The sequence below is a fragment of the Erinaceus europaeus genome, chromosome 18, assembly GCF_950295315.1.
Source record: "Erinaceus europaeus chromosome 18, mEriEur2.1, whole genome shotgun sequence".
NCBI classification, from domain to species: Eukaryota; Metazoa; Chordata; class Mammalia; order Eulipotyphla; family Erinaceidae; genus Erinaceus; species Erinaceus europaeus.
The window spans coordinates 8135111-8153186 of NC_080179.1; the positions used below are offsets into that span (position 1 = coordinate 8135111).

General features: G+C 36.3%; 1 protein-coding gene across 1 annotated transcript in view; it reads right to left on the minus strand.

Annotated features, from left to right (window-relative positions):
• ZNF804A (zinc finger protein 804A) overlaps nucleotides 1-12775 on the minus strand; it is a 238366-nt gene extending 225591 nt beyond the window's left edge. Inside the window, exon 1 of the mRNA XM_060177613.1 lies at nucleotides 12490-12775. The gene's annotated coding sequence lies outside the window, so the exon portion shown is untranslated. The remainder of the gene's footprint in view (nucleotides 1-12489) is intronic.
• Between the last annotated feature and the right edge of the window lie 5301 nt (nucleotides 12776-18076).

Consider the following 18076-nt stretch of genomic DNA (forward strand, 5'->3'; position numbering starts at 1 on the left):
ATCTGATGTGAGTTATGAGTGTCTGCTCCAACCTTGCTCTTGAACCCACTGTCAATAAAAAATATGTCTGTTCCACTTGGAATTTACTTTTGTATTTGGTGAAATATAGTGGTTCAGTTTCATTCTTCTGCATGTTTCAACCCATTTGTTCATCTCACTCTGAGGCAGAAGTTTAAAAACAAGATCAGAAAAGAAAACACAAGTAGAACCTGAACTGGAATTGGTGTATTGCACCAAAGTAAAAGTCTCTGGGGTGGGTGGGGTGGGGGAAGAATACAGATCCAAGAAGGATAACAGAGAACCTAGTGGGGGTTGTATCCTTATATGGGAAACTGGGAAATGTTATGCATGTACAAACTATTGTATTTACTGTTGAATGTAAAACATTAATTCCCCAATAAAGAAATTAAACAAAATATGTCTGCTTATGTTGCTTTCTTTGCTCTCTTCCCATAAGCTAATCTCTTTTTTCTACTTTTTTTTATTTTGAAGGCTTTTTTTTTGTAACAGTGTATCTTTAGTCCACTGTTATAAGATTAAAAGATACTATTCCTACTGTGAAACACATGTCTTGCAATCACTTTAGTTCGGATTCTTGCCATTCCACACCTTGCTGCAGTGCTCTCCCATATAGTCTTTTCACCTTTGCATTCTTTGTTCACACCCTGATCCAACTCTTTCCCTCTTTTATTGTGTCTTGTTAACATTGCCCACTGGCTTATTTTTATTTTGTTTTGTTCATTCATCTGGTTTTGTTGGCTCATATTACACATATGTGTGAAATTACACGATGATTGTCTTTGCCCATCTTACTTCGATTTGTACGATTTCTTTAAATTATTTCTATTTTGTCGAAAGAGTAAAAAGAAAAAAACTATGAATATCAAATCTTTTTAATGGCTGCATAGTTTCCCACTGTACATACACACCCATTTTTCTATGCCTGGTCATCTATCAATGATAATATTGTTTATTTTATATCTTACCTAGTGTAAGTAGAACTGCAATAAAAATTGGGATCATGTAACAATTTGAATTAATGATCTCACATTTTTGCATGAATATATGTAGATAGGATTAATGAATTATATATTGCAGTCCTGTGTTTATTGGAGGCCATTCAAAACTGTTTTTAAAAAATGGTTGAACCGGGAGTCGGGCAGTAGTGCAGTGGATTAAGCGCACATGGCGCAAAGTGCAAGGACTGGCATAAGGATCCCAGTTCGAGCCCCCGGCTCCCCACCTGCTTCAGGGGAGTCACTTCACAGGCGGTGAAGCAGGTCTGCAGGTGTCTATCTTTCTCTCCCCCTCTCTGTCTTCCCCTCCTCTCTCCATTTCTCTCTGTCCTATCCAACAACGACGACAACAATAAAAACTACAACAATAAAACAAGGGCAACAAAACAGAAAATAAATATTTTTTAAAAAATGGTTGAACTAAATCATTTTCATACCAATAATGTATACAATTCATTCTAATGTACCCACTGACATATATATGTATATATTATTTATTTTTACTTTAATGAGAGAAGAGGAGAGAGAGAGAGAGAGAGAGAAACCTCAAACCCTGCTTTACTCTGACTTCCAGTGGTGCTGGGGATTGAATCTGGGGCCTTGGAGCTTCAGGCATGAAAGTCTTTTACATAATGTCTTCCCAGCATCAACTGATTCATATTTATTTTTTTCAGTAATTTAATTATGAGCATTAACTCATGGATATTCACTTCATACTTTGATTATATTATTCTACTAAATTGATATTACCCTAGTAGTCAGAGTAAGAGGTCTAGTTCACATGATTTTTCATCCTTTGACTGATTGTTTAATCCATATGTGTGTGTATGTGTGCATGTATATCTTTTTCACATTAGTTAGTCCTAGTATTAACAGAAGGCACCTTTATAAAAAAAAATTATGCTTACACAGAGTTATTTAGTGTTTGGACTTAGAGGACTGATTTATTTCCAAAAGCACTGAGGTAAGAATCTATCTTCCTAACAGTTTAATATTTTTAAACATCTATAGTGCGAATATATTTCTTTATCACATTATGTTTTCATCTTGAGATTCCTAGTCTACTAAATGATTCATAAAATTCATTCACTGAGTCTCACTCTTTGTGCGCTAAAAAAAGTACTAGGAGACAAATACTATCATTTATTCATCATTACAATATCATAAAGAATAGTTTTGGCATCTAAAAAAAAAAACAAGCCTGTGCTTCACCTAGTCAGCTCTTCTCCCACCCAAATACTTAGACTCTACTGAGCAGTATTAATGTCTTACCTGTTCCAGAATGTCAGATTAATTGAATTCTTAATTAATAGAACCTCTCAGACCAGATTCTATCGCTGAGAGATACGCACTTAAGATTCATCTGTGTCTATACATAGCATGATAGCCGATGCTGTTATCACTGAATTTATTGAACTTATTTACCACGTACCCATTAAAAGAGATTTTGGCTTTTTTCCCCCCTGCTTTTGGCAATTATGAACCACGTTGTTATAAGCATTGTTACACTGACACAATATTCAACTCAACAGGGAAAAGCAGATTGCATTGTAAACGTTCATTCAGGTTAACTTCTAGAGTTGTTTGAATCTTCTGTATCCTGCTGGATTTTTGCTGGTGTGATATGTCAATTACAGAAGAGTTTTTGAAGCTATCACTGCAAAAGTGAATATATATTCCTTTCAGCTCTGTCAGTCTGAGTCACATGAACACTGATATCAGTGCGTATATATTTAGGGTGGCTCTGTTTTCTTGGATAATAGGCTGTCTTAACTTAGTGATGTAATGATAAATGCTCTATCATTATATAGCATTATATTTCATGATCTTTTTACCCCTGACAAGTTTTTCTTTAATTTTCATATTATGAATATCCTTCTTTTATATTATTGCTTATGCATTTAGACTAATATTTAATGTCCTTGTTGGTCTCCCCCCCCCCCCCCCCTTGTTTTCTGCCTCCAGAGTTACTGCTGGGGCTGGGTGGGTGTCTGGAGGCTATTTTTTTCCTTTTTGTTGCCCTTGTTGTTTATTGCTGTTGTTGTTGTTATTGCTGTCATTGTTGGATAGGACAGAGAGAAATCCAAGGAGGAAGGGAAGACAGAGAGGGGGGAAGAAAGACAACTACAGAATTGCTTCACTGCTTGTGAAGTGACTCCCCTGCTGGTGGGGAGCCTGAGGCTTGAATTATGCCATATGTGCTTAACTGCTGCACTACTGCCCAACCCCCCCACCCCTTTATTATTTTTATCCCTTGTTTAGTTTCTCCTCTTTTTCTGCCCACCATCCCAGTCAGGTAACAACTCTTTGTTATCTTAATCATTTCTCTGGTTACAAAACAATACTAAAACTGTGATCAACTTTTAATTTTTTAAAATATTTTATTTATTTGCTTTGAGAGAGAGAGAGAGAGAGAGAGAGAGGGAGGGAGGGAGAGAGAGAGAGAGAGAGGGAGGGAGAGAGAGAGAGAGAGAGATACAGAGAGAGATACAGAGAGAAAGACTAGAGCACTGCTCAGTTCTATTTTATGGTGATTGAACCTGAGACCTCAGAGCCTCAGGCAGTAAGATTTTGCATAACCATTATGCTGTCTTCCTCAGTCAGGTAAACTTCTAATTTGTAAACTGACTGTTTGCAGACTCAACTATCCAAACCCTAATCTTGTGTGTTCAGGTGAAGATATCTTGTCAGTGTGACTGGATAATTTTTTTTTTAGTTGACAAATTTTAAGAAAATATTTTGCAAGCACTTTTCACAGGGAAATGAGTGACTGTACTCATTTATCAATGACTGGACTGTAATCAATACCCCCTCCAATAGAGAAAGAAAAAGGGAAAAGCAAAAGCGGAATTGTGGTTTCCTTGATAACTTTGGCCAGCAGGCAGCTTCCCAACTATGATAACATCTAGACTCATCCTCTTGTTGGCTGTTCTCTAATTTTTGAACTTATTTGAATTTTTGTGTGTGTGTGTTTATACATCAGTTTTTATAATAACATTTTTTCTATGTCTCTTAAATGTATTTGTTTAAGTTTTCTTATTGAATCCCTGTTTCCGGAGTAGGTTTATACCATAGGAATTACAACAAGGTGAAGGTTATCACATTTCCAGATCTTGAAATTGACAAAGTTGCAATAAGGAAAAATGACTAAGCTGTAGCTATGGAGAGTATTCTGCATAAAGAACCCAGAATAGCAGACTGTGAAACCATAGAATACTTCTAAATTATGTGGCCTCCATGTCCATGTCCGAATAATTTCCAACAGATTTCTCAAACTAAGTAGTTATACTTTAAACTTGGCCCTGCTATATATTTTGGCAAGTCCTAAAAACTTACTGAATCTTAGTTTTTTTTTTTTTCACTTCTATAAAAGAACAATGGATAAAATGAAACTTAGACTAAAATAGACTATGATCTATTGCAGCAGATCCAAGGAACTCAAAAGGGGGGGGAAAAAGCATGGAGGAGATTGAAAGGATATTGGAGATCTATTTCCCCATGGTGAAGGAAGATACCAGTTGGTGGTGGGTGTGGTGTATGAACTCAGCTGTCATGGGAAGAAAGGAAATAGTATTCATGTGACAGCAACTTGCTTATAAAGCACTACTTCCCCCATTTCTACATTCCTGTAATAACACTAACCTTTCAAGACATTTTATATGTGTATTACAAAAGTAATCAATTTAAAAATGCTAATTTAAAATGCTTATAAACAAGAAAAAACAGCATAAAAACTGTAGAATTTAAAAGAATATTATTAAATTCCTAGAAGCATTAGAATGTGCACATGTGTACTTGTTATAGATTTTAATTTTAATTTTTAATTATTTTTTTAAAAATCTCTTTTGCATTGCTTTGTAGATTCCTTGATCTACAAATGCATGGGTAAACCTACCTAGAGAAAATTGGTTTTCTAGATATTTAAAATATACTTTCTAGAGAAAGAAAATGGATCAAACCCTAAAATGTACTCTGAACCAAATTTTGGAGTTTGAGAGTAAACTGATTATAGCAAAGATTGTAAGGGTTAGAGATATGTCTAACACACACACACACACGTGTGTGTGTGTGTGAAAATGATATTAGTAAATACAATCTTTGTCACAAACTAATTTATAAAAACAGTCTAACACAATTCTCAATAACAGTATAAAAGGCTTCCTTTTCTCCTTCTTAGAAACATACACTCCCCTAAGTTTGAACCAAAAGCAACTAGAATACATGAATAAACCAATTACAATCAAAGAAATTGAAACAATCAAAAGTTTCCCCAGCAATAAAAGTTCAGGTCTAGAAGTACACAAAACACAAAAGAAGAACGACTAACTATATATTTCAAGCTTTTTTAAACAGCAGAGGACAAGGAAACACTCTTGACTCTACAAAGACAACATCACACCAATACCAAAAGCAGGCAGAGACACAACAACAACAAAACAAATGATACAAAATGATATTGCTAATGGAAACAGATGCTGCGGTACTGAACAGAATTCTCGCAACCCAAATTCAATTACACATTAAAAAGGCTGTACATCATGATGACATGGGGTTTATTCCACGGCTTCAAGGATGGTTCAATAAGTGGAACCCATCATATCAACAACAGGAGAACTAAAAAATCACACGATTAACTCAGTAGATACTGAGAAAGCTTTAAACAGGATTCAACATCTTTTCATGATCAGGACTTTTAAAAATGGAATTATTAGAAACATTCTCACTCTATATACATCAATTATGTCTATATACATCAATCCAAGAGCCAAAATCATACTAAATGCTGAGAAGCTGTTAAGTTTTCACCGACAGGTCTGGTGCAAGACAAGCAAATCTCACCCTCACTGCCTCATCTTGGATATCCTAATAAAAGCAATTACGCAGGAAAGAATAAAAGGGATACCAAATGGAATAGAAGTAATGTTGTCACTATTCACAGATAATCTGACAATATAAATAGAAAATTCAAGAGAATGTAGCAGAAAACTCCTGGAAGTCATTAGGCAACAATGTGGCAAGTTACACAATCTCTATACATATAAAGTCAGTAGCATGCTCCCATGCCAATAGCAAGTCACAATAGATGCTTCCAATTACTGAACTCTCAATCACATTATATAGTCTCTGATATATACAGCACAGTTGGATAAGTATTTTAATTGGTCAATATTCAATGCCGTAGAAGGTGTGGCAACTATTCAAAAGCAGCATTTCTTTGTATTTAGCATGTAATATGTATATAATGTCTTCTGTATCATAAATGCTTACAATATCTCTTACATTTAATTGGTGCCCAAGCAGTAGACAACCTAGCATCTGCAGCTATCTAAAACTATTCTTCCAAAACAAAAGTATTGATTGAGAACTTACAATTTCCTTTGACAAAAAATGATTCCACAATAGTAAGAAATAATTAGATAAATATAAGGTTTTTTTTTCTGTCTCCAGAACAACTGAGCATTATTATTATTTAGAGCTGGAATAATTAAAATATTTTGTTCAATTTCAAAGCTAAGACTCAAAAATTCAAAAGAAATCAGGCAAATCCATAATATCTTTAAATAGATCAAGTAAAACATAATGTCAAATTTCATAGTAAAACAAATCATATTTTCAAAATTACTAGTAATTGACAGGATTTCATCAACCAAGTATTACCCAACATGGATTAATGTGGGTGGTAGCAATTGTATTATATAAAATAATAACCAAATAAGAAGAACAAGGGTATTTCTATTCAATTTAGTTACTGTGAAATTATTTTTCACTATTTCTCTCTTGGTTGACCATTCCTTTATATAAGTAATATATCCACCATGATTCATCTGCAGAGCTGGTAAGGGTGACATCATGTAATATATTGTGTGAGTGATGTGTAACCTAGGCTATACTTCTGGAAAAATTTGTTCTACAATAGTTCAATGGTCACATTTAAAATATACAGAATGCTCAGTATAAGATAAAACAGTAGTCATTGAACAATAAAGTAATGTCCTTTGGTTTCTTCTGTTTCATATTAAAATGAAAAACAAATTAGATTTAATTTGTTCCAAGTTTTATAAGACAAAAAAGGTTATTCCCCCCCTTCCTAACTGATTAAATTGCTAATTTACAAAATAACAGAGCACTGAAATGTATTTGTTTTTTATTGCCACCACCAGGGTGATCTCTGAGGCTTGGGGCCTGCACAACAAATGTAGTGCTCCCAATGCTTTTTTTTTTTTTCTTTAACTTGATAGTACAGAGAGAAATTGAGCGGGAAGAAAGAGATAGTGAAAGATAAAGAGAAACACCTGCAATACTGCATCAAGCTTGTGAAACTCCCTCTGCAGGTAGGGGACAAGGGACTTGATGCTGGATCCTTGTGCATGGGAATGTCTGTGTTTAACCAGATACTCAACTGCCCAGTCGCTAAATAAATATAATTGAAAGATTATAAAGCCTCCTTAGTTATTAGAGTGTAACTCTTGTGAATGGCAGAACAGAATTTTAATACATGTAACTCTACAACATTTTCAATTCTTTTATATTTCCTTTTCAGTTAATGTATTTTTTGTTTTGTTTCTTATTTCTTATGATATTGTTCTATGTATGGAAATTATACTAAAGAGAAAAATATGATATATGTTTATAAGCATACTGTTCCCTCGCCTTTGCTTTTAAACTAGATATAAAAGGAATATTCAGTCCTCAAGGGTGTTTGGATAGAAAAAATATCCTGAAAATGGCTCCAAGTGGCTCATGTTTATATGGTAAACAATTTTACCCATTTAATGGGAGGTTGGGGGGGGGAGAAAGTCCCCAAATTATTTCGATAACATTTAAGTGTCACATAGTTATGTCAAATTGTAAAGTATAATTTATATCTCATTTGTACAATGCCAAGTCTGTTCCGATATTAAAGCTAGAGCTCAGTGGCATCCTGAAAATATTTATGCTGGTGAAAAACCATTTAAATTGGAAGTGAATAGAATCTTTTCATCGACATTCTCAAAAATCTGATCCTAAAAAAAGCCTTCAATGTAATACTAAAAAAAGACAGCTTTTAATGGACTTCCTGTTCTCTTCATTCTAAAATTTTGCATTACTATATTTACAATCATGAGACTTGATGTTCTTGAAATCCAAATGCTCTAGTTAACACTATAAGCCAAGATCCAGAGATTAATGAGTAAGGTCCTGACGTTAAAATATCTAATCATTTGGGTGAAACAACTGTCATTAATTTTTTTTTTTTTTAGAAAAATAAGCTGTTGGAGATCATGCTTAGAGAACATACTCATGATTCAAGCCCACACAATATTTTAATTCCATAAGGTGTGTGGGTGGTTATTTCAAATTGACATATTTTGTGTTATTTTTTACATGCAAAATTATTATCAGATGAAGGGGAAATTAAATATTCTTAATGTGATAAAAAGTCCCAGTGTTCTTGACTTATATTAGCAACTGCTAGCTACTGTTACAATTTACCCATGTTTGGAAAATGAACAACATTGACTACATCAGTCTTGACAAAAATAAAAATAGAAATTTATCAAAATTTCTGGACAAATATTATGTTGTCATAATGTTTAAATGTGAGAAATAGTATAAATTTTCCAGATTTTTATCAAATAATTTACTGATACTAAACTATCTTACAAAACACATTCAACAACATTGATATGGGTGACTGTTTTTAGGTTGGTGTTAATGGTCTTTTATGATATACATTTTACTATGAAAATAAATATAGCACTTCAAAGAAAAATTTGTCTTCTCATTTTAGTCACTGTACATCTTAAGTGATAGTAAATCAAGTCTCATTTACCAAAAATATCATGATGTGTCCCTAGGAGCCTAATACACCACTGCCCAATTACTCAGTAGTCTGTATTACAATGTAGCAAATATAGCAGGTTTCATATCATGCGAGATACTTTGTCAGTGTTATGTACCAATTTCTACATATTAATGAATTTTAAAAATAATTAAACTTATAAACTGACATTATGAGCACTATTGTGGAAGAATGTTTATGCTTGAGTGGGTAGGACTGGTAAATACAGGGGTCGGGTGGTAGTGCTGCAGGTTAAGCACACATGGTGCAAAGCGCAAAGACCAGCATAAGGATCCCGGTTCGAGCCCTAGGCTTCCCACCTGCAGGGGGGTAGCTTCATGGGGCGGTGAAGCATGTTTGCAGGTGTCTGATCTTTCTCTTCCCACTCTGTCTTCCCTTTCTCTCTCCATTTCTCTCTGTCCTATACAACAACAACAATAATAACCACAATCATGATACAACAAGGGCAACAAAAGGGAAAAAACTGGCCTCCAGGTGCAGGGACTGAGCCCCAGCAATAAGCCTGGAGGCAAAAAAAAAAAGAATTGGTAAACATATGTTCACTGTGCCCCTCCATATGAAAAGATTTTTGACTCTTTTAAGTCTGATATTATAAAATATAGTATATTGTTATTTCTTTATTATTTTATTATGAATTTTATGGGCAGAAATGAAGTCCTTGTTTTTCTAATATTTGGAGGCCTGATAATAAATTATTATATTCTCTGTCAAAATTTTTATGTCCCCAGTGTAATTTTTTATCAAATTGTTTTATCTCCACTACCATACTGGATTGTCACCATATTACGCATGTCAACTCCTTATTTGCCAACAAAGTTTTACTTAAGAAAATCTTTGGGGCCAGGTGGTGGCACATCTGGTTAAGTGCACACATTACAGTGCACAAGGACCCAGGTTCAAGCCCCTGGTCCCCACCTGCAGGGGGAAAACTTCACAAGTGGTAATGCAGGGCTGCAGGTGTCTCTCTGTCTCTTTCCCTCTCTATCTCCCCCTCCCGACTCTCAATTTCTGTCTCTGTCCAATAGCAAATAAATAAATAAATAAAAATGTAATAAGAAAGAAAAAAAATCTTCTTATATAGACAGAACATAAGAAAGTCCAGTAAACGGCTCTGTGCATAAGGGTCTCTCTCTTTTTCTCTCTCTCTCTCTTTTAAAATCACTTTATTAAGCAAATGTAGGTTTATAAAATCATTGCTACCAGAAGGTAAAGTGCTATGTCTCCCAAGACCTTCATGCCTACTTCCTAGGTCCAGTTTACTTGTAATGGCAAGCGGATGTGACCTACCATTGCCCCAGTTTGGGACAGTACCATAAGGCCATCAGAACTTCAAAATGCTTAACGGGACTGAATGAAGAGTCTGTTGTGATTTCTTTCATTCCAGCCTCTCTCTTTGTCCGATCCTAATGGGAAATCCTCTCACCTGTCCTAATAATGCAAACACTCTCCTTGGAATTTCTGAACTTAAAAATTTCTACCTCAAAGTCTATTTTCTATAAACGTCCCACTGTTGCCCATTACTATCATAGATCTCTTACCCTCGCATTTTGAACATTACTATATTTTTTCATCCAAGTGAATCATCTTTTTTGTAGCAAAAGTCACACAGATAACATTGTTAGCCATATCGATTTAAGAAACAGATTAAAAAAAAATACATATATTAGTCACTACCAAAGGTAGAAAGAACAAATCAGTTATTGATCATAATTTATAACTAGTAGGAGTCAATTAACATTTTATAAAGTAACAGATTAAAGGATAATTCAAGGGTAAATTTTATAATTTATCCGTGGCTGTCAATATAGCACAGATACAGGCTTCCTAAAAATTAAAGCTGAGAGACTTACAAGATAGTTCTCGAATGTTGCCTGTTTTGCTATGTGTGCTGCCCTGGCTTCCACACAGCACGCACTAATTCGAATCCATGCTTTAATCACCCTGTCCTTGCACATGGTAACGTGTTTCTCAGCCAGCTGTACTATCACCCGTCCACTACCCGGTCAGCTGATTCTATACTTGGCTCTATGAAGAACCTTAAAATACCATAAAATAAAATTTAGCTATTTACCATTTTAAATAATGTTAACAGAACAAAGTGAATCGATCATTTTGACATCATTTTTAATTGTGTGATATTCACCTATCTGGTCTAAAAGAATTCACATTTAGAAATCACAGTTTCTACATATAAAAAAAAATGTGGCATCACATAGGACCTTGCCCTCAACTTGGATGAACAACGGTAGAGAATGTTCCATCCTCTGAAGATGGACAACATACTCTATGCTACACCTGAGGAAGACGGGTCAATATTGGGGCAGCTTGGAATGTTCCTACTCATGACCACAGAATGTGAGCTCAGATCTATAGGGATACAGATCCCTGTAGCTGAATATGGGCCCCAGATCACATCAGATTGATAGGGTTTAGAGTCGACAATATTTATACACCTTCCCCATATTTGGGAGCTACTCTCTTCCCTGATCCAGCTTTCTGGTCCTTTTTCCAGCCATGACATCATCTCCCCAGACAATAACTTGGATCCACTTGCATATCAGATTTCAGGCTCAGAGATTAAAAAAAAAAAAAAAACTAGTATAGCTACAGGCCCTTTGGAATATCCAAAATATCTAAAATATGCCCACTAGCTATCTACAAAATCTACAAAATGAAGGACCCCCCCCAAAAAAAAAAAAACACTTCATCTGCACTATTCCAGCCTTTAGGTCCATCATGATTATTCAACAATTTGTTTGGCTTTGTATGTTAACTCTCTTTTCAGCCACCAGGTTCCAGGTGCTAGCAGGATGCCAATCAGACTTCCCTGGACAGACAACCCCACCAATGTGTCCTGGAGCTCCAATTCCCCAGAGTCCTTCCCCACTAGGGAAAGAGAGAGACATGCTGGGAGTATGGAATGACCATGTTCAGTGGGGAAGCAATTACAGAAGCCAGACCTTCCACCTTCTACACCCCACAATGACCCTGGGTCCATACTCCCAGAGGGATAAAGAATAGGAAAGCTATCAGGGGAGGGGAATGGGATGGGGTATGGAGTTCTGGTGGTGGGAACTGTGTGGAGTTGTACCCCTCTTATCCTATGGTTTTGTGAATGTCTCCTTTTTTAAGTAAATAAAAAAATTAAAAAAACAAATGTTTGTGAAAGTTGTAGTTGATTAACAAAAACTTCTCTAATATTAGCAAACAAATCCTTGAGAGCTTATCTGGAGGTTCTAGCAGGGGAAGCACAGCGGCCCATAAACTTTCTTTTCCACTGAGCATGCAGCCTCACAGGGGTGAACAGAGACTGGTGAACTAGGACACACCCACACAGCCAGCCCGATCAGCCAAAGTGACTCTGACAATCAATATGATGACAGATAGCACAACCAGAGTGCCCTCTCATCTGCAAGCAAAATTTTGAAAAATCGAGAAAAGCATCAATATAATCATGAAAGTATTTTTTTAAATTTTATGTCCCCTTTAGAAAAGCAAAGGGGTCCTAAACTCTTATGAAAAAAACGATGTCTCGATCATTCATATAAACGACTGCTCTGAGGCAAGAAATGCATCACAAATAGAAACTTAGGAGGAAGATGATCTTGCAGCACGGACAGTACACCATACCTGAGTGAGGACCTGGTTCCCACCTGCAATGGAAAGGCGTTGCGTGCAGTGGAGCAGGGCTGTGGAGGTGGCTCTCTTTGTCTTCTTCTCTCTTTCTATTTTTTCTTGTTTCTGTAATAAAAAGAAAGAAAAATTAAAAGGAAGAAGAAGTCTACTGCTGGAAGGAGTGGGGTCTTTGTGCTGGTACCAAGCCTCAAGCCTCACTGATAATCCTAGTGGGAAGAGAGAAAGAAAGAAAAAAAGAAAGAAAAAAAGAAAGAAAGAAAGGGAGAAAGAGAGAGAAAAAGAGAGGGGGTGGGGAGAGAGAGAGAGAAAGGGAGAGAGAGGACATCTTCATCTTTAATAAATATATAGATATCTTTATAAACTTAAGAAACTTTAAACACTTATTCAAAATTATCAGTTACGGTAGTTTCAAATCACATTTTAGATGGCTAAAGTAAGTTATATGACTAATTAAAGCTTAAAGAAAAAAATATGTATCCTACTGCTACATTTGTTCAATACTTAATACGTGCCTGCATACTAATATATATGACTGTGTAAATTAGCACAACATACATACAATATTGATCTATATGTAAACTTAAGTGTAAATCAGAATTCATTAAGCATGGTCACAGAGGATTTTCAAAGAGCTACCTTAAGGTTTAGTAAAGAGAACAAAAGCCTCTAAAATCTCTTTATAAATTCTCATAACATTGACAACTGATTTGCATAGAAAATTGATTATTATAGTATGAATATCACAGCAGAATTTTTTCCCCCAAAGAACACTTTTTAAGATATTGCACTAGGAGAAACTTAGTGAGGTCTTGGTAGTGGCACACCTAGTAGCAGTAATTCTTACACATGCTCCAGTGTGTAACAGTTTGGATTCAAAGTCCTGGCCTCCATGTGCAGACAAATAAGCTTCACAAGTGGTGAAACAGTGTTCCATCTCTCTCTCGTTCTCTGCCCTGGTATTTCCCTTTTCCTCTCAATTTCTCCTGATCTGTATCCAAAATTAAATAAATCCATATTAAAATGAAAAAAAATCTTTTAAAATATATTTTTTAAAGAAGGAATCTATTTATTTTCCCTTTTGTTGCCCTTGGTTTGTACTGTTGTAGTTATTATTGTTGTTGTTATTGATGTCATTGTTGTTGGATAGGACAGAGAGAAACCGAGAGAGGAGGGGAAGACAGAGAGGGGGAGAGAAAGATAGACACCTGCAGACCTGCTTCACTGCCTGTGAAGCGACTCCCCTGCAGGTGAGGAGCCGGGTTTTTGAACCTTACATTGGTCCTTGCGCTTTGTGCCCCGTGCACTTAACTGGCTGCGCTACTGTTCGACTTTTGTTTCTTAAGAGCTGTCGTTTTGGAAGAAGGAAAATACCATACTGTATAGATAGCTGTGCTGGTGCTTTAATTAAAGTAAATGCTTGATAGTTAATTACTGGAATGCATTCCAGACCAAATTATTTCCATTCCAATTAACCTTGATTGCTGAAATCTATTTCTCTGTGATTCAGTTCCTTTGTTTGTTTGCTTCCTTGCTTGCTTCTGTATTGCCTTGATCAGATAGAAGTGCTGTCAGTCAACATGCACTAACTCACAGCAGTTCTGTACATTACAGTCATTAATGAATCTGATTTCGAAGTCTGGTGTCTCCAAAAGTCTTCTAAGCAAAGATGTTGTTTATGAGACATACCACGTAGGCACATACTATGTTTGGAGCCAGAAGGCATTAATTTGAATCCTTGCTTTAATCTCTATTACTTTGAATATATTCATAAGCATTTCTTAGCCTTAAGATATTTACTTAGAATGGGGAATATAATGGCAATAGCCACTTAGGAAATAAGCTTAACGGCTTACATGTTTTTGTCATTATTTATTTATGACAGGGTCATCGCAGGGGCTAGGTGCTGGCATTAGAGGTTATTTTTCCACCTTTTTTATTGGATAGGAGAGAGAGGAATTGAGAAAGGAGTGTAAGAAAAAGAGGAAGAGAGACAGACAGATGTCTGCAGACGTGCTTCACCGCTTGTGAAGTGACCCTTATGCCAAGTGTAGAGCCGGGGTTGGAACAGGATATTTGTACAGGTCCTTGTGCTTTGTACTATGTGTACTTAACCCAGTGCACTACTGCCTGGCCTCCATAATCATACATTTTTAATTAGAATGAAATCAGAAGGAAAATATTAGAATCATTGTTTTAATCTTAAGCCCCTCATTTTAATGACTGGTGCCAAAAAAAACCCCAAAAAACAGATATATGGAATCTTTAAAAGAGTTAAATGGGGGGCCAGGTGGTGGCACGCCTGGTTAAGTGCATACATTATAGTGCGCAAGGACCCAGGTGCAAGCCCCTAGTCTCCACTTGCAGAGGGAAAGCTTCATGAGAGGTGAAGCAGAGCTGTAGGTGTCTCTCTGTCTTTCTCCCTCTCTATCACCCCCTTCCCTCCCTCCTCTCGATTTCTGGCGGTCTCTATCTAATAAATAAGATAATTTTTTAAAGAGTTAAATGAAGAAACTTAGACATTGCCCGTAGACATGACTAAAGAAATATTCTTTTTTAGTTCAAAGGTCTTTCTTTATTTTTATTTCTTTATTGTTGTAGTTATTACTGTTGTTGTTGTTATTGATGTTGTTAGATCAGACAGAGAGAAATGGAGAGGAGGGGAAGACAGAGAGGGGGAGAGAAAGATAGACACCTGCAGACATGCCTCACTGCCTGTGAAGCGACTCCCCTGCAAGTGGGGAGCTAGGGGCACGAACTGGGATCCTTATGCCGGGCCTTGCGCTTTGTACCACCACGAGTGCTTAACTCAATGCGCTACCACCCAACTCCCCAAGTTCAAAGTTTGTAACTGGATGTGCCACCACCCAGCCCTCCATGCTTTTTTCATTTAAACAACAATATGAAGTCAGCATTATCAAATTTCCACTTATGAGACAAACTTGATATAATGCCTGCCTCTCATTATTTTACATTGCAGAGAAGATGAATTTAGGCTACACATGAAAATATCTCTTTAGACCAAGAAGCACCACATAATAAAATTTACCATCCTTTCACTTTTTAAAAAATATTTTATTTATTTATTATTGGATAGAGACACAAAGAAATTTGAGAGGGGGAGGGGGAATAGATAGATAGACACCTGCAGCCCTGTTTCACCACTCATAAAGCTTTCCCCCTACAGGTGGGGACAGGGGGCTTGAACCCAGGTCTTTTGCACTGTAGTGCGTGCACTTAACCAGGTGTGAAATCCTTTCCCTTTCTACTTTCCTTCTCTGTTCTAGATCACTTGATCTGATAATGAATAAAATGGTATATACATTCACCTTCTTAACTTGTAAAACAGCTTACAGTTTCTAAACATCTCAGCTGAATAATTTTGTAAAACAATCCAAGAGTTTGAGAAAAAGTGAAAGAACAGGAAGAAAGAGTGGCATGAAGTCTCTAAGACAAAAGGGGAACTAGGTAATATTTCCTGGCTTTGTTTTCCCCTCATTTTTTGAATATAGATAATGACTGAACACTGTTTCATAACATTATGAGATTTCAGGGTAATTTTCATACCAACATAGGATACAAGTGTCTGCATCCCCACTAACCACGCCAACATACTCTCACCGCCTTCTGAGTTCTCATACTAGACAAGAGGAAGCTGAAGGGTGGAGTGAGCTGATACAGACAAGTGCAGCTCTTAGCGTCAGCTCTGTAGACCACATTGCCACCTTAAAACAACAGCAACAACAAAAACTTTGTTTCAGGGAGACTCTAAATGCTACTGGAAGCAGATAGAAATTATACTAAGATGGCTATTTTGAATTCATTCAATGTGAAAATAAACCAAAATAATGGTATTCTGTTTGCTGTCAATAAAATTTCCAATAAATATGCTTATAAGGTATATACACACTTCAGGTAAGAATTCTTCCTCAGTATCAGATAAAACAGAAGTGTTTCTGGGGGGCTGGGGGGCGGGAACCAAGCTTTTAGTAAAGTAGACTAACTGGTAGAGTTCAGATAGGTTTATGATAAAACTTTTAAGTTCAAGTAACTGGTAATCACATAGTAAATTTAAAGAATATGACTGACAGACGCATCTTCCACAGGAATTTCTGATAAAAAAAAAATCCCCGCATTTAAGATAAATACAATTTGCTTTCCCCAGTACTAAAGAGATTCGGAGTTATTGTCAGAGCACTTACGATATTATTTTTTCACACTTTATTGGCGATTATTTGATAATTATACAGTTATTGACACAAAAGTACAACTTCTCATCTCCCCATTATAGGTGTCTACAAGATACTCTCTTGCCAAACTCAATGTCTTTCCACTGTTTGTCTCGTCATTGCCAATACTGAACTTCTGCTGAGTTCTAGCAACATAAAGTTAATTCAGTCATATTCTGGTTTCAAGAAGCTTCATGACTAATGATACGGGAAACATCAAAACTAAAATTATGAACTAAGAGGAAAGAACCAATGTATGCAAATGTATAGTAGTATTAAAGATATGAACAAAGGTATGAGGTTGCCGTAGGAGAGAGATAATAAAAGTTCTCCCCACTGCAGCTAATGTCTGTGATTTAGAAAGATGACTCCTGTGGAGAGGAAGTGAGCAATTCCTAGACAGTGCACCCTTCCCAGTGAGTTATCTTTGCAGCACCGCCATTTTCTTTTAGTTTATATTTGTTTATTTCTCATACACATATAAAGTAGGACACATCCGAATGGGGGGATTAAATTGCATTTATTATTATTTTTTTATTTCCCTTTTGTTGTCCTTGTTTTTTATTGTTGTAGTAGTTATTATTGTTGTTGTTATTGATGTTGTCTGTTAGATAGGACAGAGAGAAATAGGGAGAGGAAGGGAAGACAGAGGGGGAGAGAATGATAGACACCTGCAGACCTGCTTCACCACTTCCCTGCAGGTGGGGAACCGGTGGCTTGAACTGGTATCCTTAGGCCAGTCCTTGCGCTTTGTGCCACGTGGGCTTAACCCACTGCGCTACCGCCTGACTCCCTCTATACTTACTATTGATTTACTTATTTTGGCATAGCACTGCTTAGCTCTGGCTTACAGTGGTGTTGGGGATTGAACCTGGGACCTCAGAGCCTCAGTTATGAGAATCTGTTTGCATAACCCTTAAACCATCCATCTCCCCAACCCAATTAAATGTTATGAATTGGCTGGGACAAGAATGAATAAGAATGAGCAAGTTCAGTTGAAATCTAGAGATGAAAACCACATTACTGAAATGACTGAATTCACCTTTTGCTCCATGGTGGTATTTCCAGTCTCCTTGGTGACTCAGCATCAGGGTATATGGATAAGTTTCTAATATCTTCAGTAGAAATGTCTCATTCAAATGAAAAAAAAGTGAATGGAACTTAAGTATAACGTTTGCTCAAAACTGGGAAGATAACATAATGGTTATGTGAATGGCTTTCATGATGGACGCTCTGAGGCCGCAAGTTCAGTTTTCAGCTTCACCATAAACCAGCACTGAGCCGTGCTCTGGTAAAAAATAATAATAATAATAATAAAATAAAATAAAATAAAATTTAATTAAACCAGAATTTAT